The sequence below is a fragment of the Pseudophryne corroboree genome, unplaced genomic scaffold (assembly GCF_028390025.1).
Source record: "Pseudophryne corroboree isolate aPseCor3 unplaced genomic scaffold, aPseCor3.hap2 scaffold_880, whole genome shotgun sequence".
NCBI lineage: Eukaryota > Metazoa > Chordata > Amphibia > Anura > Myobatrachidae > Pseudophryne > Pseudophryne corroboree.
In genome coordinates, this window is record NW_026970459.1 from 160,666 (window position 1) to 184,327 (window position 23,662).

The 23,662-nt window shown below is 46.1% G+C and overlaps 10 non-coding genes across 10 annotated transcripts; 3 read left to right on the forward strand and 7 right to left on the reverse strand.

Annotated features, from left to right (window-relative positions):
• Nucleotides 1-10,972: 10,972 nt before the first annotated feature.
• On the reverse strand, nucleotides 10,973-11,136 carry LOC135043759 (U1 spliceosomal RNA). The gene has a single exon (XR_010236572.1). It is a non-coding gene; the product is annotated as a U1 spliceosomal RNA (small nuclear RNA).
• Nucleotides 11,137-11,791: 655 nt separating this feature from the next.
• LOC135043771 (U1 spliceosomal RNA) lies at nucleotides 11,792-11,954 on the reverse strand. The gene has a single exon (XR_010236584.1). It is a non-coding gene; the product is annotated as a U1 spliceosomal RNA (small nuclear RNA).
• Nucleotides 11,955-12,106: 152 nt separating this feature from the next.
• Nucleotides 12,107-12,270, reverse strand: LOC135043768 (U1 spliceosomal RNA). Its single transcript, XR_010236581.1, has one exon. It is a non-coding gene; the product is annotated as a U1 spliceosomal RNA (small nuclear RNA).
• Nucleotides 12,271-12,943: 673 nt separating this feature from the next.
• LOC135043783 (U1 spliceosomal RNA) lies at nucleotides 12,944-13,106 on the reverse strand. The gene has a single exon (XR_010236591.1). It is a non-coding gene; the product is annotated as a U1 spliceosomal RNA (small nuclear RNA).
• A 152-nt stretch (nucleotides 13,107-13,258) lies between these two features.
• LOC135043762 (U1 spliceosomal RNA) lies at nucleotides 13,259-13,422 on the reverse strand. Its single transcript, XR_010236575.1, has one exon. It is a non-coding gene; the product is annotated as a U1 spliceosomal RNA (small nuclear RNA).
• A 671-nt stretch (nucleotides 13,423-14,093) lies between these two features.
• On the reverse strand, nucleotides 14,094-14,256 carry LOC135043773 (U1 spliceosomal RNA). Its single transcript, XR_010236586.1, has one exon. It is a non-coding gene; the product is annotated as a U1 spliceosomal RNA (small nuclear RNA).
• A 152-nt stretch (nucleotides 14,257-14,408) lies between these two features.
• On the reverse strand, nucleotides 14,409-14,572 carry LOC135043761 (U1 spliceosomal RNA). The gene has a single exon (XR_010236574.1). It is a non-coding gene; the product is annotated as a U1 spliceosomal RNA (small nuclear RNA).
• Nucleotides 14,573-21,350: 6,778 nt separating this feature from the next.
• On the forward strand, nucleotides 21,351-21,424 carry TRNAN-AUU (transfer RNA asparagine (anticodon AUU)). Its single transcript has one exon. It is a non-coding gene; the product is annotated as a tRNA-Asn (tRNA).
• A 1,381-nt stretch (nucleotides 21,425-22,805) lies between these two features.
• On the forward strand, nucleotides 22,806-22,969 carry LOC135043763 (U1 spliceosomal RNA). Its single transcript, XR_010236576.1, has one exon. It is a non-coding gene; the product is annotated as a U1 spliceosomal RNA (small nuclear RNA).
• A 152-nt stretch (nucleotides 22,970-23,121) lies between these two features.
• On the forward strand, nucleotides 23,122-23,284 carry LOC135043784 (U1 spliceosomal RNA). Its single transcript, XR_010236592.1, has one exon. It is a non-coding gene; the product is annotated as a U1 spliceosomal RNA (small nuclear RNA).
• Nucleotides 23,285-23,662: the final 378 nt, after the last annotated feature.

Genomic DNA, 23,662 nt, shown 5'->3' on the forward strand with positions numbered 1-23,662 from the left:
CAAGCTGATACGTGTACTAGACAGATGGGAGAATTAGGGTTAGGAGATTTCACATGGAAAATGTGTAATATGGTTATGTCCTACTCCGTCCCATATGTTCTCCCCGATGATGCATATTTCATATGCGGGAGGAAGGCGTATAAGTGGCTTGCCCCAAACTCTGAAGGATTGTGTTATATTGGAAAAGTATTGCTTGAGGTAATGACTGTATCACATGCCAAAATGAAAGACATACACCGTGTTGCCCAAACTCCTTATACTCACACCCATTACGAGCACGTAGTTAAACGGCACCTGATAGAAAGAACAGAGCACCCGGCCTCTGACATGATCCATGAATCAACCGGGATTCAGTTTCTACTTGCGTTAGACCTCACTCGCACCGCCAGAGGAGTGTTGAATTATAAATACATATCTGCGCTCGCAAATTTGTTAGACAATATCACAGAAATGTATGATGACACATTTAGGTATACTGGAAGAGAACTTCAAGCTTATAAAACAGAACTAGTTCAGCATAGAATGATTCTCAATTATCTCACAGCAGTAACAGGTGGATATTGTGTCACACTGGCAACGCAGTACGGCGTGAAATGCTGCACATATATAACGAATAGTACCGAGGACCCGGTCGAGGTCATAGACCAAAAGATGGACGATATTCTCCAATTGAAGTGGGAATTTCGCAGGAGACACAATCTCACCCTTGCTGCTGTGAGTAATGAGCTGACTAGTTGGGTGTCATGGTTGAACCCGCGAAATTGGTTCTCCGGTTTAGGAGAATGGGCTCAAGGAGTTATAATGGATGTAGGGAAGTTTCTCCTATGTATCTTAGGTGTTATCATAACGATTGGCTTGATATTTAGATGCGGTCAGGCTTTAACGAAGTGCAAACGAAGTACCAGGGTGATGAGTTTAAGGAGTGAGGAAATTGTAATGCGATTTCTACGGTCCGTTTCTTTCATCTGTTTTTCCGTTTTCCTCTGAGGTAAAAAGACCCACTTGGACGAGGAATTTGATGAGCCGATATACAGACAACAGATGGATTAAAGAAGAAGTTTTGACAACCTTATACACAGATTTTTGATGAACTATGCCATAGATCCCCAGTTTCCCTAGAAATTTTAAAATTACGCTAGCCCAACACTTTTGTAAATCTATGGACATTGACAAAGCTTTTTGCTCGCACCTTATGGGCAAAAGCACAAAGAAGACTGCATTCAACAGACACCAAACAAGACCTCAATCGACGAATGTTCATTAACCTGACATAGAATACCACTGCATTTACCGTAATTATGTATTTTCTTCATCTCTACAACCTTCAGGTAATTACACACATAGTATAGGGAATACAGGCACAGATATCAGCAATCACATATTCCCCCATTCATGTATCATCAACTAAAATGTGCTCCCCATTTTTGTTACAACCAAAATCCGAAAAAAGCTTGGTAAAGTTTGACAGCCCATCCACAGACCCGTACCACGGGATAAGAAGGAATTCAAATGTATACTTCGCAATACCTCGAAGCTTGATTTAAAACACGTACGGCACGATGATACATGACCCCCCAAACATGGATTCATACACACATGCTTCTGCTATCTCACTAGGTCATACCCTTTTCCTACCTTCTCCTCTCCTCCCCTACCCAACCATGTAAATGTATTAACCCCTGACATATATTTTTCTCTTTTTGAAATGTTTTAGGAAGTGGCAGTTATTGTTGACTGCCAAAGGGTGGACTGTCAAAGTCAGAAAAATATCACGATGCACACTGCCATATTTGCACCTCATATGTGTCCCTGCTGCGCATGCGTGCGCTCTCCCGTGCGTGCGCATACTCGCTGGTTAAATCTAGGATCGAGCACGGTGGCCAAAATGTAGTGCTCTGATTTCAACAGATTGACCACCCGTGAATCCTGGTTAAGCGAATGAAGGGCTCCATCCACAAGTCCCACATGCCTAGCGGAATCGCTCTGTCTTAGCTCCTCCTTCAATGTCTCCAGCTTCTTCTGCAAAAGCCTGATGAGGGGAATGACCTGACTCAGGCTGGCAGTGTCTGAACTGACTTCACGTGTGGCAAGTTCAAAAGGTTGCAGAACCTTGCACAACGTTGAAATCATTCTCCACTGCGCTTGAGACAGGTGCATTCCACCTCCTATATCGTGGTCAGATGTATAGGCTTGAATGGCCTTTTGCTGCTCCTCCATCCTCTGAAGCATATAGAGGGTTGAATTCCACCTCGTTACCACTTCTTGCTTCAGATGATGGCAGGGCAGGTTCAGGCGTTTTTGGTGTTGCTCCAGTCTTCTGTACGTGGTGCCTGTACGCCGAAAGTGTCCCGCAATTCTTGTGGCCACCGACAGCATCTCTTGCACGCCCCTGTCATTTTTTAAATAATTCTGCACCACCAAATTCAAGGTATGTGCAAAACATGGGACGTGCTGGAATTTGCCCAGATATAATGCACGCACAATATTGCTGGCGTTGTCCGATGCCACAAATCCACAGGAGAGTCCAATTGGGGTAAGCCATTCTGTGATGATCTTCCTCAGTTGCCGTAAGAGGTTTTCAGCTGTGTGCGTATTCTGGAAAGCGGTGATACAAAGCGTAGCCTGCCTAGGAAAGAGTTGGCGTTTGCGAGATGCTGCTACTGGTGCCGCCGCTGTTGTTCTTGCGGCGGGAGTCAATACATCTACCCAGTGGGCTGTCACAGTCATATAGTCCTGAGTCTGCCCTGCTCCACTTGTCCACATGTCCGTGGTTAAGTGGACATTGGGTACAACTGCATTTTTTAGGACACTGGTGAGTCTTTTTCTGAGGTCTGTGTACATTTTCGGTATCGCCTGCCTAGAGAAATGGAACCTAGATGGTATTTGGTACCGGGGACACAGTACCTCAATCAAGTCTATAGTTGGCTCTGAAGTAATGATGGATACCGGAACCACGTTTCTCACTGCCCAGGATGCCAAGGCCTCAGTTATCCGCTTTGCAGCAGGATGACTGCTGTGATATTTCATCTTCCTTGCAAAGGACTGTTGGACAGTCAATTGCTTGGTGGAAGTAGTAAAAGTGGTCTTACGACTTCCCCTCTGGGATGACCATCGACTCCCAGCAGCAACAACAGCAGCGCCAGCAGCAGTAGGCGTTACACTCAAGGATGCATCGGAGGAATCCCAGGCAGGAGAGAACTCGTCAGAATTGCCAGTGACATGGCCTGCAGGACTATTGGCATTCCTGGGGAAGGAGGAAATTGACACTGAGGGAGTTGGTGGGGTGGTTTGCGTGAGCTTGGTTACAAGAGGAAGGGATTTACTGGTCAGTGGACTGCTTCCGCTGTCGCCCAAAGTTTTTGAACTTGTCACTGACTTATGATGAATGCGCTGCAGGTGACGTATAAGGGAGGATGTTCCGAGGTGGTTAACGTCCTTACCCCTACTTATTACAGCTTGACAAAGGCAACACACGGCTTGACACCTGTTGTCCGCATTTCTGTTGAAATACTTCCACACCGAAGAGCTGATTTTTTTGGTATTTTCACCAGGCATGTCAATGGCCATATTCCTCCCACGGACAACAGGTGTCTCGCCGGGTGCCTGACTTAAACAAACCACCTCACCATCAGAATCCTTCTTGTCAATTTCCTCCCCAGCGCCAGCAACACCCATATCCTCCTCATCCTGGTGTACTTCAACACTGACATCTTCAATCTGACTATCAGGAACTGGACTGCGGGTGCTCCTTCCAGCACTTGCAGGGGGCATGCAAATGGTGGAAGGTGCATGCTCTTCACGTCCAGTGTTGGGAAGGTCAGGCATCGCAACCGACACAATTGGACTCTCCTTGTGGATTTGTGATTTTGAAGAACGCACAGTTCTTTGCTGTGCTTTTGCCAGCTTAAGTCTTTTCATTTTTCTAGCGAGAGGCTGAGTGCTTCCATCCTCATGTGAAGCTGAACCACTAGCCATGAACATAGGCCAGGGCCTCAGCCGTTCCTTGCCACTCCGTGTGGTAAATGGCATATTGGCAAGTTTACGCTTCTCCTCCGACGATTTTTATTTAGATTTTTGAGTCCTTTTTTTACTGATCTTTTGTGTTTTGGATTTTACATGCTCTGTACTATGACATTGGGCATCGGCCTTGGCAGACGACGTTGATGGAATTTCATCGTCTCGGCCATGACTAGTGGCAGCAGCTTCAGCACGAGGTGGAAGTGGATCTTGATCTTTCCCTATTTTTGGAACCTCAACATTTTTGTTCTCCATATTTTAATAGGCACAACTAAAAGGCACCTCAGGTAAACAATGGAGATGGATGGATACTAGTATACTTATGGATGACGAGTGACTGACGACACAGAGGTAGCTACAGCCGTGGACTACCGTACTGCGTCTGCTAGTATAGAGATGATAATTAATGATATAAAAAATATATATATATAACTACTGTAGGTATATATAATATAATGACGGACCTGGTGGACACTGTCAGCAGACTGCTAAACTACTAGTATGAAGAAGATAGAAAAAAACTTCCACCACAGGTAGGTAGGTATACAATTATGGACGAGCACTGACGACACAGAGATAGCCACAGCCGTGGACTACCGTACTGCGTCTGCTAGTATAGAGATGATAATTAATGATATAAAAAAAAATATATATAACTACTGTAGGTATATATAATATAATGACGGACCTGGTGGACACTGTCAGCAGACTGCTAAACTACTAGTATGAAGAAGATAGAAAAAAAAAACCACCACAGTTAGGTATACAATTATGGACGAGTGACGACACAGAGGTAGGTACAGCCGTGAACTACCGTACTGCGTCTGCTAGTATAGATAATATACTAAATATATTACTACTGTAGGTATATAATATAATGACGGACCTGGTGGACACTGTCAGCAGACTCCTAAACTACTAGTATGAAGAAGATAGAAAAAAAAACCCCACCACAGGTAGGTATACAATTATGGACGAGCACTGACGACACAGAGGTAGGTACAGCCGTGGACTACCGTACTGCGTCTGCTAGTATAGATAATATAATAAATATATTACTACTGTAGGTATATAATATAATGACGGACCTGGTGGACACTGTCAGCAGACTGCTAAACTACTAGTATGAAGAAGATAAAAAAAAAACCCCACCACAGGTAGGTAGGTATACAATTATGGACGAGCACTGACGACACAGAGATAGCCACAGCCGTGGACTACCGTACTGCGTCTGCTAGTATAGATAATATAATAAATATATTACTACTGTAGGTATATAATATAATGATGGACCTGGTGGACACTGTCAGTAGACTCCTAAACTACTAGTATGAAGAAGATAGAAAAAAAAAACCCACCACAGGTAGGTAGGTATACAATTATGGACGAGCACTGACGACACAGAGATAGCCACAGCCGTGGACTACCGTACTGCGTCTGCTAATATAGAGATGATAAAGATGAAAAAAAAAATATAACACTACTGCAGATAAATATTTATATAATATATGTATGACGGACCTGCTGGACACTGTCAGCAGAATGCGTTTATAGAATAAAAAAAAAACACCACAGGAGTCCAGTTCCTGATAGTCAGATTGAAGATGTCAGTGTTGAAGTACACCAGGATGAGGAGGATATGGGTGTTGCTGGCGCTGGGGAGGAAATTGACAAGAAGGATTCTGATGGTGAGGTGGTTTGTTTAAGTCAGGCACCCGGCGAGACACCTGTTGTCCGTGGGAGGAATATGGCCATTGACATGCCTGGTGAAAATACCAAAAAAATCAGCTCTTCGGTGTGGAAGTATTTCAACAGAAATGCGGACAACAGGTGTCAAGCCGTGTGTTGCCTTTGTCAAGCTGTAATAAGTAGGGGTAAGGACGTTAACCACCTCGGAACATCCTCCCTTATACGTCACCTGCAGCGCATTCATCATAAGTCAGTGACAAGTTCAAAAACTTTGGGCGACAGCGGAAGCAGTCCACTGACCAGTAAATCCCTTCCTCTTGTAACCAAGCTCACGCAAACCACCCCACCAACTCCCTCAGTGTCAATTTCCTCCTTCCCCAGGAATGCCAATAGTCCTGCAGGCCATGTCACTGGCAATTCTGACGAGTTCTCTCCTGCCTGGGATTCCTCCGATGCATCCTTGAGTGTAACGCCTACTGCTGCTGGCGCTGCTGTTGTTGCTGCTGGGAGTCGATGGTCATCCCAGAGGGGAAGTCGTAAGACCACTTTTACTACTTCCACCAAGCAATTGACTGTCCAACAGTCCTTTGCAAGGAAGATGAAATATCACAGCAGTCATCCTGCTGCAAAGCGGATAACTGAGGCCTTGGCATCCTGGGCAGTGAGAAACGTGGTTCCGGTATCCATCATTACTTCAGAGCCAACTATAGACTTGATTGAGGTACTGTGTCCCCGGTACCAAATACCATCTAGGTTCCATTTCTCTAGGCAGGCGATACCGAAAATGTACACAGACCTCAGAAAAAGACTCACCAGTGTCCTAAAAAATGCAGTTGTACCCAATGTCCACTTAACCACGGACATGTGGACAAGTGGAGCAGGGCAGACTCAGGACTATATGACTGTGACAGCCCACTGGGTAGATGTATTGACTCCCGCCGCAAGAACAACAGCGGCGGCACCAGTAGCAGCATCTCGCAAACGCCAACTCTTTCCTAGGCAGGCTACGCTTTGTATCACCGCTTTCCAGAATACGCACACAGCTGAAAACCTCTTACGGCAACTGAGGAAGATCATCACAGAATGGCTTACCCCAATTGGACTCTCCTGTGGATTTGTGGCATCGGACAACGCCAGCAATATTGTGCGTGCATTATATCTGGGCAAATTCCAGCACGTCCCATGTTTTGCACATACCTTGAATTTGGTGGTGCAGAATTATTTAAAAAATGACAGGGGCGTGCAAGAGATGCTGTCGGTGGCCACAAGAATTGCGGGACACTTTCGGCGTACAGGCACCACGTACAGAAGACTGGAGCAACACCAAAAACGCCTGAACCTGCCCTGCCATCATCTGAAGCAAGAAGTGGTAACGAGGTGGAATTCAACCCTCTATATGCTTCAGAGGATGGAGGAGCAGCAAAAGGCCATTCAAGCCTATACATCTGACCACGATATAGGAGGTGGAATGCACCTGTCTCAAGCGCAGTGGAGAATGATTTCAACGTTGTGCAAGGTTCTGCAACCTTTTGAACTTGCCACACGTGAAGTCAGTTCAGACACTGCCAGCCTGAGTCAGGTCATTCCCCTCATCAGGCTTTTGCAGAAGAAGCTGGAGACATTGAAGGAGGAGCTAAGACAGAGCGATTCCGCTAGGCATGTGGGACTTGTGGATGGAGCCCTTCATTCGCTTAACCAGGATTCACGGGTGGTCAATCTGTTGAAATCAGAGCACTACATTTTGGCCACCGTGCTCGATCCTAGATTTAAAACCTACGTTGTATCTCTCTTTCCGGCAGACACAAGTCTGCAGGGGTTCAAAGACCTGCTGGTGAGAAAATTATCAAGTCAAGCGGAACTTGATCGGTCAACAGCTCCTCCTTCACATTCTCCCGCAATTGGGGGTGCGAGGAAAAGGCTCAGAATTCCGAGCCCACCCGCTGGCGGTGATGCAGGGCAGTCTGGAGCGACTGCTGATGCTGACATCTGGTCCGGACTGAAGGACCTGCCAACGATTACGGACATGTCGTCTACTGTCACTGCATATGATTCTCTCACCATTGAAAGAATGGTGGAGGATTATATGAGTGACCGCATCCAAGTAGGCACGTCAGACAGTCCGTACGTATACTGGCAGGAAAAAGAGGCAATTTGGAGGCCCTTGCACAAACTGGCTTTATTCTACCTAAGTTGCCCTCCCACAAGTGTGTACTCCGAAAGAGTGTTTAGTGCCGCCGCTCACCTTGTCAGCAATCGGCGTACGAGGTTACTTCCAGAAAATGTGGAGAAGATGATGTTCATTAAAATGAATTATAATCAATTTCTCCGTGGAGACATTGACCAGCAGCAATTGCCTCCACAAAGTACACAGGGAGCTGAGATGGTGGATTCCAGTGGGGACGAATTGATAATCTGTGAGGAGGGGGATGTACACGGTGATGAATCGAAGGATGATGATGAGGTGGACATCTTGCCTCTATAGAGCCAGTTTGTGCAAGGAGAGATTAATTGCTTCTTTTTTGGTGGGGGTCCAAACCAACCCGTCATTTCAGTCACAGTCGTGTGGCAGACCCTGTCACTGAAATGATGGGTTGGTTAAAGTGTGCATGTCCTGTTTATACAACATAAGGGTGGGTGGGAGGGCCCAAGGCAATTCCACCTTGCACCTCTTTTTTCTTTTATTTTTCTTTGCGTCATGTGCTGTTTGGGGAGTGTTTTTTGGAAGGGCCATCCTGCGTGACACTGCAGTGCCACTCCTAGATGGGCCAGGTGTTTGTGTCGGCCACTTGGGTCGCTGAGCTTAGTCACACAGCTACCTCATTGCGCCTCTTTTTTTCTTTGCGTCATGTGCTGTTTGGGGAGTGTTTTTTGGAAGGGCAATCCTGCGTGACACTGCAGTGACACTCCTAGATGGGCCAGGTGTTTGTGTCGTCCACTTGGGTCGCTGAGCTTAGTCACACAGCTACCTCATTGCGCCTCTTTTTTTCTTTGCGTCATGTGCTGTTTGGGGAGTGTTTTTTGGAAGGGCCATCCTGCGTGACACTGCAGTGCCACTCCTAGATGGGCCAGGTGTTTGTGTCGGCCACTTGGGTCGCTGAGCTTAGTCACACAGCTACCTCATTGCGCCTCTTTTTTTCTTTGCGTCATGTGCTGTTTGGGGAGTGTTTTTGGAAGGGCCATCCTGCGTGACACTGCAGTGCCACTCCTAGATGGGCCAGGTGTTTGTGTCGGCCACTTGGGTCGCTGAGCTTAGTCACACAGCTACCTCATTGCGCCTCTTTTTTTCTTTGCGTCATGTGCTGTTTGGGGAGTGTTTTTTGGAAGGGCCATCCTGCGTGACACTGCAGTGCCACTCCTAGATGGGCCAGGTGTTTGTGTCGGCCACTTGGGTCGCTGAGCTTAGTCACACAGCTACCTCATTGCGCCTCTTTTTTTCTTTGCGTCATGTGCTGTTTGGGGAGTGTTTTTTGGAAGGGCCATCATGCGTGACACTGCAGTGCCACTCCTAGATGGGCCAGGTGTTTGTGTCGGCCACTTGGGTCACTGAGCTTAGTCATCCAGCGACCTCGGTGCAAATTTTAGGACTAAAAATAATATTGTGAGGTGTGAGGTGTTAAGAATAGACTGAAAATGAGTTGAAATTATGGTTATTGAGGTTAATAATACTTTGGGATCAAAATGACTCCCAAATTCTATGATTTAAGCTGTTTTTTAGGGTTTTTTGAAAAAAACACCCGAATCCAAAACACACCCGAATCCGACAAAAAAAATTCGGTGAGGTTTAGCCAAAACGCGTTCGAACCCAAAACACGGCCGCGGAACCGAACCCAAAACCAAAACACAAAACCCGAAAAATTTCCGGTGCACATCTCTAGTGGCCATGCCATGTCACTGTGCAGGAGCCAGCACCGCTCACACACTAGTCCCCGGTGCAGCCCCCAACCCCCGGGACACCCGGAGCAACAAAATGTAGATTCAGGCCACCAGGCAACGCCCCTACCTATGAAACCATGCCTCCTTTTTACCATTGCGCTGCTTATCTGCGCGCACTGCATTACAATCTCCCTCGCCACCTCTCTGGGTGTCACCAGTGATAGTGACACCTCTGCCATGCTTGTAGCAGCTGGTCCTAAGATCTACGCCTCAAGCCCTGAGTGTTTGCCCTTGTGACTTGTTGATCATCATAGCAAAGCAGATGCTTACAGAAAACTGCAGGGGCTTAGATTGAAAATAAAAAAAATTGATGGGTATAAGGTAGAGAGGAGCGGGTTCGGTTCTCCGAGAACCGAATTCCCCACGAACTCCACGTGGTTTACACTGGTACGAGGCAGGCTCGGTTGTTCCCGCCTGACTCGGAAAACCTGAACAAGGGAAAATGTCATCATCCCGCTGTCGGATTCTCGCGAGATTCGGATTCCATATAAAGAGCTGCGCGTTGCCGCCATTTTTACTCGTGCATTGAAGAGAGAGCGGAGAGGACGTGGCTATGTTCTCTCAGTGGAAATCTCAATATCAGTGCTCAGTATCAGTGGATACTTATTGCTGCTCAGTAATACTAGTAGTGTGTCTCTCCTGCTCAGTGTCAGTTCTCAGTAGTATCCTCATCAGTGCTCAGTATCACTGCTCATTGTCTTGTGCTGCATTGTTGTGCTCAGCATACTACAGTACATTACTAATAGTCCAGTGCTGCATCTTGCTGCTCAGTGTCAGTTCTAGTATCCTCATCAGTGCTCACTATCCCTGCTCATTGCATTGTGGTGTTCTGTATACTACAGTAACATAGTAATATAGTAACATATAGTAACATAGTTTTTGAGGTTGAATAGAGGCAAATTGCCCATCGTGTTCAACCTGTTTTAAGTTGTGATGATTCTACATACTTGCTGAATAATGTTTTATGACTAGTTAGCTACTACAACTCATGTTACCCCCGGATTAACCATGTTGATATTTTAAGTATTATAACCTTGGATAGCTTTTTCATTCAGAAATTTATCCATTCCTTTTTTAAATCCAATTACAGAGTCCGCCATTACCACCTTCCCTGGCAGGGAATTCCACATCCTGATTGCCCTAACAGTGAAGATCATAGTATCTCACCTGGCAGGTAAGTAGGAGTTGGGCCAGAGCTGTGGAGGATTGCTGCTCGGGCACCCCCTGTCAAGTGAAGGAGATCCAACTGAGGCAGCACAAGGGAACTCTCGAAAGAAGAACAAGGCTAGAGGAAGATCTGAGACAAAGAAATCTGACTTTTACCAGAGCTGACCAGAGGAAAGCACAAACACAGTCCCCCACTACCACAAATAATGCAGTCGAGTTTCCCACATTTGGGGAAATCACAGGGGTCAGCATACCCAGAATGCAATGAATGAACCTCACCCTGGGAGAACAATCTTCATGACCATGGTATCGCCTATGCAAAATAAGTATGATTTGGGATAGGGCTGGGGAGGGCCGCTGCTCAGGCACATCTCTGTCAAGTAAAGGAGATTCAACTGAGGCAGCACAAGGGAACTCTCATCTGGGGACAACAACTGCAGGGAGAACACATATTTTCAGATGAACATGGGAGGGCAGAAGGCTGCCTAATACTGAAGCACCCCCAAACAACAAACCAAATGCAACAACTAGTACAAGCATTCCTGGGGGAAGTTCTGCAGAAGACGGATTTGCATACGGTGATGTCATCCAAGCAGTGGGCCAAAGTTGGCTGGAACCCTCATCTGCATATGAAAAGAGAAAAGGGGTATGCAGGGCATGGCGGCCTTTTGCGGCGCTTGGATGACCCTTAGTTCGCATTAAACACCCCCACCCTCCTTCGGTGTGGGGCTCATGTTGCCAATGCCCCAGCCCCTGAAGCATTCAAGCTGATTTCTTACAGCAGCTTGGCACTGTAACAGCTCCAGAGCTGCTCTGTAAGGCAAGTAAAAGGGTGTGTAGTTTGCATTGTGCATTGGAAGGCACAAAGTAAGCAGACAGGAGGAGAAGTCAGGATAGTGCACAAGGGTATAAAAGGGAGGGGCTCAAGAAAAAAGAAGTGGAAACAGACAGCAAACTAGGTTGGAGAGAGACCTGAGACAAAGAGATCTGAATTATACGAGAGCCGACCAGGGGAAACACAAATTATGCAGTCAAGTTTCCCACATTTGGGGAAATCGCAGGGGCAGCACACCCAGAGTGCAATGGGTGAGCCTTGCCCTGGGAGAAGCACCTTCATGATCATAGTATCTCACCTGGCAGGTAAGTAGGAGTTGGGCTTGAGCTGGGGAGGGTCGCTGCTCGGGCACCCCCCTGTCAAGTGAAGGAGATCCAACTGAGGCAGCACAAGGGAACTCTCGAAAGAAGAACAAGGCTAGAGGAAGATCTGAAACAAAGAAATCTGACTTTTACCAGAGCTGACCAGAGGAAAACACAAACACAGTCCCCCACTACCACAAATAATGCAGTCGAGTTACCCACATTTGGGGAAATCACAGGGGTCAGCATACCCAGAATGCAATGAATGAACCTCACCCTGGGAGAATAATCTTCATGACCATGGTATCTCCTATGCAAAATTAGTATGATTTGGGATAGGGCTGGGGAGGGCCGCTGCTCAGGCACATCTCTGTCAAGTAAAGGAGATTCAACTGAGGCAGCACAAGGGAACTCTCATCTGGGACAACAACTGCAGGGAGAACACATATTTTCAGATGAACATGGGAGGGCAGAAGGCTGCCTAATACTGAAGCACCCCCAAACAACAAACCAAATGCAACAACTAGTGCAAGCATTCCTGGGGGAAGGCCTGCCGCAGATTGATTTGCATATGGTGATGTCATCCAAGCAGTGGGTCAAAGTTGGCTTCAACCTTCGTCTGCATATGAAAAGAGAAAAGGGGCGTGCAGGGCATGGCGGCCTTTTGCGGTGCTTGGATGACCCTTAGTTTGCATTAAACACCCCCACCCTCCTTCCGTGTGGGTCTCATGTTGGCCATGCCCCAGCCCCTGAAGCATTCAAGCTGATTTCTTGCAGCAGCTTGGCACTGTAACAGCTCCAGAGCTGCTCTGTAAGGCAAGTAAAAGGATGTGGGCCCTGCAGCACTACCTGTAGTTTGCATTGTGCATTGGAAGGCACAAAGTAAGCAGACAGGAGGAGAAGTCAGGAAAGTGCACAAGGGTATAAAAGGGAGGGGCTCAAGAAAAAAGAAGTGGAAACAGACAGCAAACTAGGCTGTAGAGAGACCTGAGACAAAGAGATCTGAATTATACGAGAGCCGACCAGGGGAAACACAAATTCTGCAGTCAAGTTTCCCACATTTGGGGAAATCGCAGGGGCAGCACACCCAGAGTGCAATGGGTGAGCCTTGCCCTGGGAGAAGCACCTTCATGATCATAGTATCTCACCTGGCAGGTAAGTAGGAGTTGGGCTAGAGCTGGGGAGGGTCGCTGCTCGGGCACCCCCCTGTCAAGTGAAGGAGATCCAACTGAGTCAGCACAAGGGAACTCTCGAAAGAAGAACAAGGCTAGAGAAAGATCTGAGACAAAGAAATCTGACTTTTACCAGAGCTGACCAGAGGAAAACACAAACACAGTCCCCCACTACAACAAATAATGCAGTCGAGTTACCCACATTTGGGGAAATCACAGGGGTCAGCATACCCAGAATGCAATGAATGAACCTCACCCTGGGAGAACAATCTTCATGACCATGGTATCTCCTATGCAAAATAAGTATGATTTGGGATAGGGCTGGGGAGGGCCGCTGCTCAGGCACATCTCTGTCAAGTAAAGGAGATTCAACTGAGGCAGCACAAGGGAACTCTCATCTGGGGACAACAACTGCAGGGAGAACACATATTTTCAGATGAACATGGGAGGGAAGAAGGCTGCCTAATACTGAAGCACCCCCAAACAACAAACCAAATGCAACAACTAGTGCAAGCATTCCTGGGGGAAGGCCTGCAGCAGATGGATTTGCATATGGTGATGTCATCCAAGCAGTCGGTCAAAGTTGGCTTCAACCCTCGTCTGCATATGAAAAGAGAAAAGCGGCGTGTAGGGCATGGCGGCCTTTTGCGGCGCTTGGATGACCCCTAGTTCGCATTAAACACCTCCACCCTCCTTCGGTGTGGGGCTCATGTTGGCTATGCCCCAGCCCCTGAAGCATACAAGCTGATTTCTTGCAGCAGCTGGGCACTGAAACAGCTCTAGAGCTGCTCTGTACGGCAAGTAAAAGGGTGTGGGCCCTGCAGCACTACCTGTAGTTTGCATTGTGCATTGGAAGGCACAAAGTAAGCAGACGGGAGAAGTCAGGATAGTGCGCAAGGGCATAGAAGGGAGCAGCTCAAAAAAAGAGAAGTGGAAACAGACAGCAAACTAGGCTGGAGAGAGACCTGAGACAAAGAGATCTGAACTATACGAGAGCCGACCAGGGGAAACACAAATTATGCAGTCAAGTTTCCCACATTTGGGGAAATCGCAGGAGCAGCACACCCAGAGTGCAATGGGTGAGCCTTGCCCTGGGAGAAGCACCTTCATGATCATAGTATCTCACCTGGCAGGTAAGTAGGATTTGGGCTAGAGCTGGGGAGGGTCGCTGCTCGGGTACCCCCCTGTCAAGTGAAGGAGATCCAACTGAGGCAGCACAAGGGAACTCTCGAAAGAAGAACAAGGCTAGAGGAAGATCTGAGACAAAGAAATCTGACTTTTACCAAAGCTGACCAGAGGAAAGCACAAACACAGTCCCCCACTACCACAAATAATGCAGTCGAGTTTCCCACATTTGGGGAAATCACAGGGGTCAGCATACCCAGAATGCAATGAATGAACCTCACCCTGGGAAAACAATCTTCATGACCATGGTATCGCCTATGCAAAATAAGTATGATTTGGGATAGGGCTGGGGAGGGCCGCTGCTCAGGCACATCTCTGTCAAGTAAAGGAGATTCAACTGAGGCAGCACAAGGGAACTCTCATCTGGGGACAACAACTGCAGGGAGAACACATATTTTCAGATGAACATGGGAGGGCAGAAGGCTGCCTAATACTGAAGCAACCCCAAACAACAAACCAAATGCAACAACTAGTGCAAGCATTCCTGGGGGAAGGCCTGCAGCAGATGGATTTGCATATGGTGATGTCATCCAAGCAGTGGGTCAAAGTTGGCTTCAACCCTCGTCTGCATGTGAAAAGAGAAAAGGGGCGTGCAGGGCATGGCGGCCTTTTGCGGCGCTTGGATGACCCCTAGTCCGCATTAAACACCTCCACCCTCCTTCGGTGTGGGGCTCATGTTGGCTATGCCTCAGCCCCTGAAGCATTCAAGCTGATTTCTTGCAGCAGCTGGGCTCTGTAACAGCTCCAGAGCTGCTCTGTACGGCAAGTAAAAGGGTGTGGGCCCTGCAGCACTACCTGTAGTTTGCATTGTGCATTGGAAGGCACAAAGTAAGCAGACGGGAGAAGTCAGGATAGTGCGCAAGGGCATAGAAGGGAGCAGCTCAAGAAAAGAGAAGTGGAAACAGACAGCAAACTAGGCTGGAGAGAGACCTGAGACAAAGAGATCTGAATTATACGAGAGCCGACCAGGGGAAACACAAATTATGCAGTCAAGTTTCCCACATTTGGGGAAATCGCAGGAGCAGCACACCCAGAGTGCAATGGGTGAGCCTTGCTGTCACGTTTGAATAGAGAAAGGAGGATCACAAATTATATGTGATCTAAGGTGTGGTGATTACCTGCAGGAATAATCACCAATAATGTTTTCAAGTGACTGTATATATATAATTTTGTATTCTTTCAGCCGAGATGTGACAACATGGCTGACATGCAATGTCCTGCATTTGACCCCCATAGGTCCAGGCCAAGAGAGATCTGCAGTCCATTTAAAGTAATCCAAAACTGGGATTGATATTTTAGCTTTTATTTTTACTTAAAGTACAATAACTTTTACCATTTTAATTTGTTTTAATAGTATATTGACAGTATTGTTTTCTTTCAAAAATCCACTTAATTTTCTTTACCCTATTATTAAAATGGTAATTGACAAAAACAAACTACATTGTCACCAGAAGAGCAATACAAAATGTACAAGTGATATATTAAAATCATCTTTCCAGCTTGAATTTCAATGATGCATTGGGGCAACAATTTTGTGAGAAACATCTTCACCCTTAAATAAAGATTTTCTTAATTCCTTACCTGTGTGCTAATTAGATATCACCTTGTTTTCACATTAAACAGACTTCCACATGAGAAAGCAGCATGAGAATGCTTATTAGCCTTTGTCAGTATGTACTTTTGCAAAGTGTCGCTGTGGCGCAATCAGTTAGTGTGTACGGCTATTAACCAAAAGGTTTGTGGTTCAATCCCACCCAGGGATGTAATTGACCTTGTTATCAGATTTTGGTGATCTTTAAGTAGACAAGTCAAAATTTCGAAAACCCCTGTTATGGTGTAGGGTACCTGGCCTTCTTGCTGCAATTGTTCATGCCGTTGGCTTGTGTTCTGTTGAATGCCACGTTCTGCCACGTTCTGCGGCATGCTTAAGGTGTGAGCTGGTAAGATGCTCACCTTAGTTTAACAATAAATCATTTCCTCGAAATGTCCGTCTCCCTGGGCACAGTTCCTATAACTGGAGTCTGGAGGAGGGGCATAGAGGGAGGAGCCAGTTCACACCCTTTGAAAGTCTTAAAGTGCCCATGTCTCTTGCGGATCCCGTCTATACCCCATGGTTCTTAATGTGACCCCAGCATCCTTTACGGACTAAGAGAAAAGGATGCCCTTGTGTACTATCCTGACTTCTCCTCCCGTCTGCCTACTTTGTGCCTTCCAACGCACAATGCGAACTACAGGTGGTGCTGCAGGGCCCACACCCTTTTACTTGCCTTACAGAGCAGCTCTGGAGCTGTTACAGTGCCCAGCTGCTGCAAGAAATCAGCATGAATGCTTCAGGGGATGGGGCATGGCCAACATGAGCCCCACACCAAAGGAGGGTGGGGGTGTTTAATGCGAACTAGGGGTCATCCAAGCACTGCAAAAGGCCGCCATGCCCTGCATGCCCCTTTTCTCTTTTTATATGCAGATGAGGGTTCCAGCCAACTTTGGCCCACTGCTTGGATGACATCACCGTATGCAAATCCGTCTGCTGCAGACCTTCCCCCAGGAATGCTTGTACTAGTTGTTGGATATGGTTTGATATTTGATGGTGCTTCAGTATTAGGCAGCCTTCCGCCCTCCCATGTTCATCTGAAAAGATGTGGTCTCCCTGCAGTTGTTGTCCCCAGACGAGAGTTCCCTTGTGCTTCCTCAGTTGAATCTCCTTAACTTGACGGGGGAGGGGCTGCCCGAGCTGCCACCCTCCCCAGCCCTATCCCAACTCATACTTATTTTACATATTAGATCTCTTGATCATGAAGATTGTTCTCACAGGGTGAGGTTCATCCATTATATTTTAAAATAGGAAGGTACAAATTACATATTTGAATTGCATCTATGTGCTGGATTCAAATGCCCCCCCCTTCCTTTCTCAATTGTGCCCGTCAGCAGCTATTCTAAGGTTGCTGCCAATGGGTGTGACACATTAATTTCTTCTGTGGGGTACACTGGACTCCACAAGGATTCACATTGGGGTGTAGAGTAGGATCTTGATCTGAGGCACCAACCGGCTCAAAGCTTTTGACTGTTCCCAAGATGCTCAGCGCATCCTCCTCTATAACCCCGCTTCCATGAACAGGGAGCTCAGTTTGTAGTTGGTGCCTTCAGTAGCAGGCCACTTAACAGGGGCCTGCCTCAGGCAGCCTATTCTTAGCTATTAATTTTGACAAGAAAAGAAGAACTTGTTTTATGAGAATCTACAAGGGCTGCAGCAGGCTAGGTCTAATAGACATCTTTACTGCAGCTTCATCACTCCCAGCGGCGCTGTATACTCCCGTGCCCTGGTTGCTGGGTCACTGCAGCGGAGGCTCCGGTTTCTTCCTAAGGTCAGTCACACACACACCGCCCTTCCGGATCACGAGGCCGCTGATTAAGGGGAGCGTGGCCGTAGGGGGTGGGCCGTGTGCGCACTGGGGTGGACACTGATTACTGGGCAGCCGCTCCACTAGCCACCAGGTACAGTTAAGGAGCACAGGTCTGGGGGTTTTTCTCCTATATTAACCCAATTTTGTACTGCCCGCAGCGCTATGTGATAGGTAATAGGGCCTGATTCAGGTTGGATTGCAATCACAATAAGCAATCCAACTGCAAAAATTGCTAAGAGCATACGCATGTGCCTGCATGCGATCGCCTCTGCCTGTCAATCGGGGCAGGGGGGGAGAGTGGGGTCAGCAACACTCCATTTCCAAGTCAGGGATGGAGCAGTGCGGGGGCAAGGCTTCAAAATGGGGTCTGCAATGGAGGAGACACAGGGGGCGTGGTCACAGCGGCTGTATGACATCACATTCAGCCGCTGTGATCACAAAAATGGTGGCGGCTTCCTGCGCGCACATACAGTCTGCACCAGCAGGAGGCTACACCATTGTTTATGATCACGCTGAACTGCAGTGCGACTGCAATTACAGCATGGTCAAGAAGGGAGGTGTCATACTGGGTGGCCATGCCCTGTCACTGTGCAGGAGCCAGCACCGCTTACACACTAGTCCCCGGGTGCAGCCCCCAACCCCCGGGACACCCGGAGCAACAAAATGTAGATTCAGGCCACCAGGCCACGCCCCTACCTATGAAATCATGCCTCCTTTTTACCATTGCGCTGCTTATTTGCACGCACTGCATTACAATCTCCCTCGCCACCTCTCTGGGTGTCACCAGTGATAGTGACACCTCTGCCATGCTTGTAGCAGCTGGTCCAAAGATCTATGCCTCAAGCCCTGAGTGTTTGCCCTTGTGACTTGTTGATCATCATAGCGAAGCAGATGCTTACAGAAAACTGCAGGGGCTTAGATTGAAAATAAAAAAAATTGATGGGTATAAGGTAGAGAGGAGCGGGTTCGGTTCTCCGAGAACCGAATTCCCCACGAACTCCACGTGGTTTACACTGGTCTGAGGCAGGCTCGGTTGTTCCCGCCTGACTCGGAAAACCTGAACAAGGGAAAATGTCATCATCCCGCTGTCGGATTCTCGCGAGATTCGGATATTATATATAGAGCTGCGCGTTGCCGCCATTTTTACTCGTGCATTGAAGAGAGAGCGGAGAGGACGTGGCTATGTTCTCTCAGTGGAAATCTCAATATCAGTGCTCAGTATCAGTGGTTACTTATTGCTGCTCAGTAATACTAGTAGTGTGTCTCTCCTGCTCAGTGTCAGTTCTCAGTAGTATCCTCATCAGTGCTCAGTATCACTGCTCATTGTCTTGTGCTGCATTGTGGTGCTCAGCATACTACAGTACATTACTAATAGTCCAGTGCTGCATCTTGCTGCTCAGTGTCAGTTCTAGTATCCTCATCAGTGCTCACTATCACTGCTCATTGCATTGTGGTGTTCTGTATACTACAGTAATATAGTAACATATAGTAACATAGTTTTTGAGGTTGAATAGAGGCAAATTGCCCATCGTGTTCAACCTGTTTTAAGTTGTGATGATTCTACATACTTGCTGAATAATGTTTTATGACTAGTTAACTACTATAACTCATGTTACCCCCGGATTAACCATGTTGATATTTTAAGTATTATAACCTTGGATAGCTTTTTCATTCAGAAATGTATCCATTCCTTTTTTAAATCCAATTACAGAGTCCGCCATTACCACCTTCCCTGGCAGGGAATTCCACATCCTGATTGCCCTAACAGTGAAGAACCCTTTCCTCCATTGCATTCTGAATTTCCTCCAGTCGCAGCGAGTGACCACGTGTTCTTTTAATAAATAATTCCTCTGATAACTCTTTGTTATGTATCTTTACATATTTGAAGATATTAATAATATCTCCTCTTAGGCACCTCTTTTCTAGTGTATACATATTCAGCCTAGTAAGTCTTGGGTATGGGTGAAGATGTTTCTCACAAAATTGTTGCACCAAAGCATCATTGAAATTCAAGCTGGAAAGATGATTTTAATATATCACTTGTACATTTTGTACTGCTCTTCTGGTGACAATGTAGTTTGTTTTTGTCAATTACCATTTTAATAATAGGGTAAAGAAAATTAAGTGGATTTTTGAAAGAAAACAATACTGTCAATATACTATTAAAACAAATTAAAATGGTAAAAGTTATTGTACTTTAAGTAAAAATAAAAGAGCCAAAATATCAATCCCAGTTTTGGATTACTTTAATTAACAAAAAACAATGCATATAGCAGAGGATAGTTTCAATCTGCCTACCTCTGGGTTATGGGCCCAGCATGCTTCCGTTGCAGTACTCTGCTGCTCATGTAAGTGCAAGAGATCCTGAAGCACTCACTCATCATGGGAAAGTACCAATGTGTTTCTTACAAAAACTCTCCAGATTATTGACTTTTTAAAGTTTTTCTAGGAAACGTTCTAGATGAATGCTTATTAGCCTTTGTCAGTATATACTTTTACGAGGTGTCTCTGTGGTGCAATCGGTTAGCATGTTTGGCTATTAACCAAAAGGTTGGTGGTTCAATCCCACCCATGGATGTAATTGACCTTGTGATTAGATTTTGGTAATCTTTAAGTAGACAAGTCAAAATGTCAAACTCCCTTTTATGGTGTAGGGTACCTGGCCTTCTCTGATGTAATCAGAGTTAGATTTGATTAAGTGATTTTATAAAAAACAGCTAGGAAGCACAATTTAGCAGTGGGTTGCAGAGAAAAAAAACTATGCTGGCAGAAAAGTCCAATTGAGTGATTAAACAGCTCTTCATTTTCTGATTTTATGTTTATGCTAACAAATTTGCTCTCTGAAAAGTGTCCACAAAGTAAAGTCTCTGATTAACACCTTTGTAGGAATGGTTTTTCACCTATTACTGAATTAAACTTGCTTCATTGGAAAGGCAGCAAGATGCATCCTCATTTCAATGTCTACTGAAATAATACAGGTTGACACCAGGAAACATAAACGTCACTGCATCCTTGCTGCTTCCTCATGGGGAAGTCTGTTTAATGTGAAAACAAGGTGATATCTAATCAGCACACAGGTAAGGAATTAAGAAAATCTTTCTTTATGGGTGAAGATGTTTCTCACAAAATTGTTGCACCAAAGCATCATTGAAATTCAAGCTGGAATGATGATTTTAATATATCACTTGTACATTTTGTACTGCTCTTCTGGTGACAATGTAGTTTGTTTTTGTCAATTACCATTTTAATAATAGGGTAAAGAAAATTAAGTGGATTTTTGAAAGAAAACAATACTGTCAATATACTATTAAAACAAATTAAAATGGTAAAAGTTATTGTACTTTAAGTAAAAATAAAAGAGCCAAAATATCAATCCCAGTTTTGGATTACTTTAATTAACAAAAAACAATGCATATAGCAGAAGATAGTTTCAATCTGCCTACCTCTGGGTTATGGGCCCAGCATGCTTCCGTTGCAGTACTCTGCTGCTCATGTAAGTGCAAGAGATCCTGAAGCACTCACTCATCATGGGAAAGTAGCAATGTGTTTCTTACAAAAACTCTCCAGATTATTGACTTTTTAAAGTTTTTCTAGGAAACGTTCTAGATGAATGCTTATTAGCCTTTGTCAGAATGGACTTTTACGAGGTGTCTCTGTGGTGCAATCGGTTAGCATGTTTGGCTATTAACCAAAAGGTTGGTGGTTCAATCCCACCCAGGGATGTAATTGACCTTGTGATCAGATTTTGGTGATCTTTAAGTAGACAAGTCAAAATTTCAAACCCCCTCTTATGGTGTAGGGTACCTGGCCTTCTCTGATGTAATCAGAGTTAGATTTGATTAAGTGATTTTATAAAAAACAGCTAGGAAGCACAATTTAGCAGTGGGTTGCAGAGAAAAAAAAATTATGCTGGCAGAAAAGTCCAATTGAGTGATTAAACAGCTCTTCATTTTCTGACTTTATTTTTATGCTAACAAATTTGCTCTCTGAAAAGTGTCCACAAAGCCAAGTCTCTGATTAACACCTTTGTAGGAATGTTTTTTCACCTATTACTGAATTAAACTTGCTACATTGGAAAGGCAGCAAGATGCATCCTCATTTCAATGTCTACTGAAATAATACAGGTTGACACCAGGAAACATAAACGTTACTGCATCCTTGCTGCTTTCTCATGTGGAAGTCTGTTTAATGTGAAAACAAGGTAATATCTAATCAGCACACAGATAAGGAATTAAGAAAATCTTTCTTTATGGGTGAAGATGTTTCTCACAAAATTGTTGTCCCAATGCATCATTGAAATTCAAGATGGAAGATGATTTTAATATATCACTTGTACATTTTGCATTGCTCTTCTGGTGACAGATTTCCGCAAATGTGGGAAACTTGACTGCATAATTTGTGTTTCCCCTGGTCGGCTCTCGTATAATTCAGATCTCTTTGTCTCAGGTCTCTCTCCAGCCTAGTTTGCTGTCTGTTTCCACTTCTCTTTTCTTGAGCTGCTCCCTTCTATGCCCTTGCGCACTATCCTGACTTCTCCCGTCTGCTTACTTTGTGCCTTCCAATGCACAATGCAAACTACAGGTAGTGCTGCAGGGCCCACACCCTTTTACTTGCCGTACAGAGCAGCTCTAGAGCTGTTACAGTGCCCAGCTGCTGCAAGAAATCAGCTTGTATGCTTCAGGGGCTGGGGCATAGCCAACATGAGCCCCACACCGAAGGAGGGTGGAGGTGTTTAATGCGAACTAGGGGTCATCCAAGCGCCGCAAAAGGCCGCCATGCCCTGCACGCCCCTTTTCTCTTTTCATATGCAGACGAGGGTTGAAGCCAACTTTGACCCACTGCTTGGATGACATCACCATATGCAAATCCATCTGCTGCAGGCCTTCCCCCAGGAATGCTTGCACTAGTTGTTGCATTTGGTTTGTTGTTTGGGGGTGCTTCAGTATTAGGCAGCCTTCTTCCCTCCCATGTTCATCTGAAAATATGTGTTCTCCCTGCAGTTGTTGTCCCCAGATGAGAGTTCCCTTGTGCTGCCTCAGTTGAATCTCCTTTACTTGACAGAGATGTGCCTGAGCAGCGGCCCTCCCCAGCCCTATCCCAAATCATACTTATTTTGCATAGGAGATACCATGGTCATGAAGATTGTTCTCCCAGGGTGAGGTTCATTCATTGCATTCTGGGTATGCTGACCCCTGTGATTTCCCCAAATGTGGGTAACTCGACTGCATTATTTGTTGTAGTGGGGGACTGTGTTTGTGTTTTCCTCTGGTCAGCTCTGGTAAAAGTCAGATTTCTTTGTCTCAGATCTTCCTCTAGCCTTGTTCTTCTTTCGAGAGTTCCCTTGTGCTGCCTCAGTTGGATCTCCTTCACTTGACAGGGGGGTGCCCGAGCAGCGACCCTCCACAGCTCTAGCCCAACTCCTACTTACCTGCCAGGTGAGATACTATGATCATGAAGGTGCTTCTCCCAGGGCAAGGCTCACCCATTGCACTCTGGGTGTGCTGCCCCTGCGATTTCCCCAAATGTGGGAAACTTGACTGCAGAATTTGTGTTTCCCCTGGTCGGCTCTCGTATAATTCAGATCTCTTTGTCTCAGGTCTCTCTACAGCCTAGTTTGCTGTCTGTTTCCACTTCTTTTTTCTTGAGCCCCTCCCTTTTATACCCTTGTGCACTATCCTGACTTCTCCTCCTGTCTGCTTACTTTGTGCCTTCCAATGCACAATGCAAACTACAGGTAGTGCTGCAGGGCCCACACCCTTTTACTTGCCTTACAGAGCAGCTCTGGAGCTGTTACAGTGCCATGCTGCTGCAAGAAATCAGCTTGAATGCTTCAGGGGCTGGGGCATGGCCAACATGCGACCCACACCGAAGGAGGGTGGGGGTGTTTAATGCAAACTAAGGGTCATCCAAGCACCGCAAAAGGCCGCCATGCCCTGCACGCCCCTTTTCTCTTTTCATATG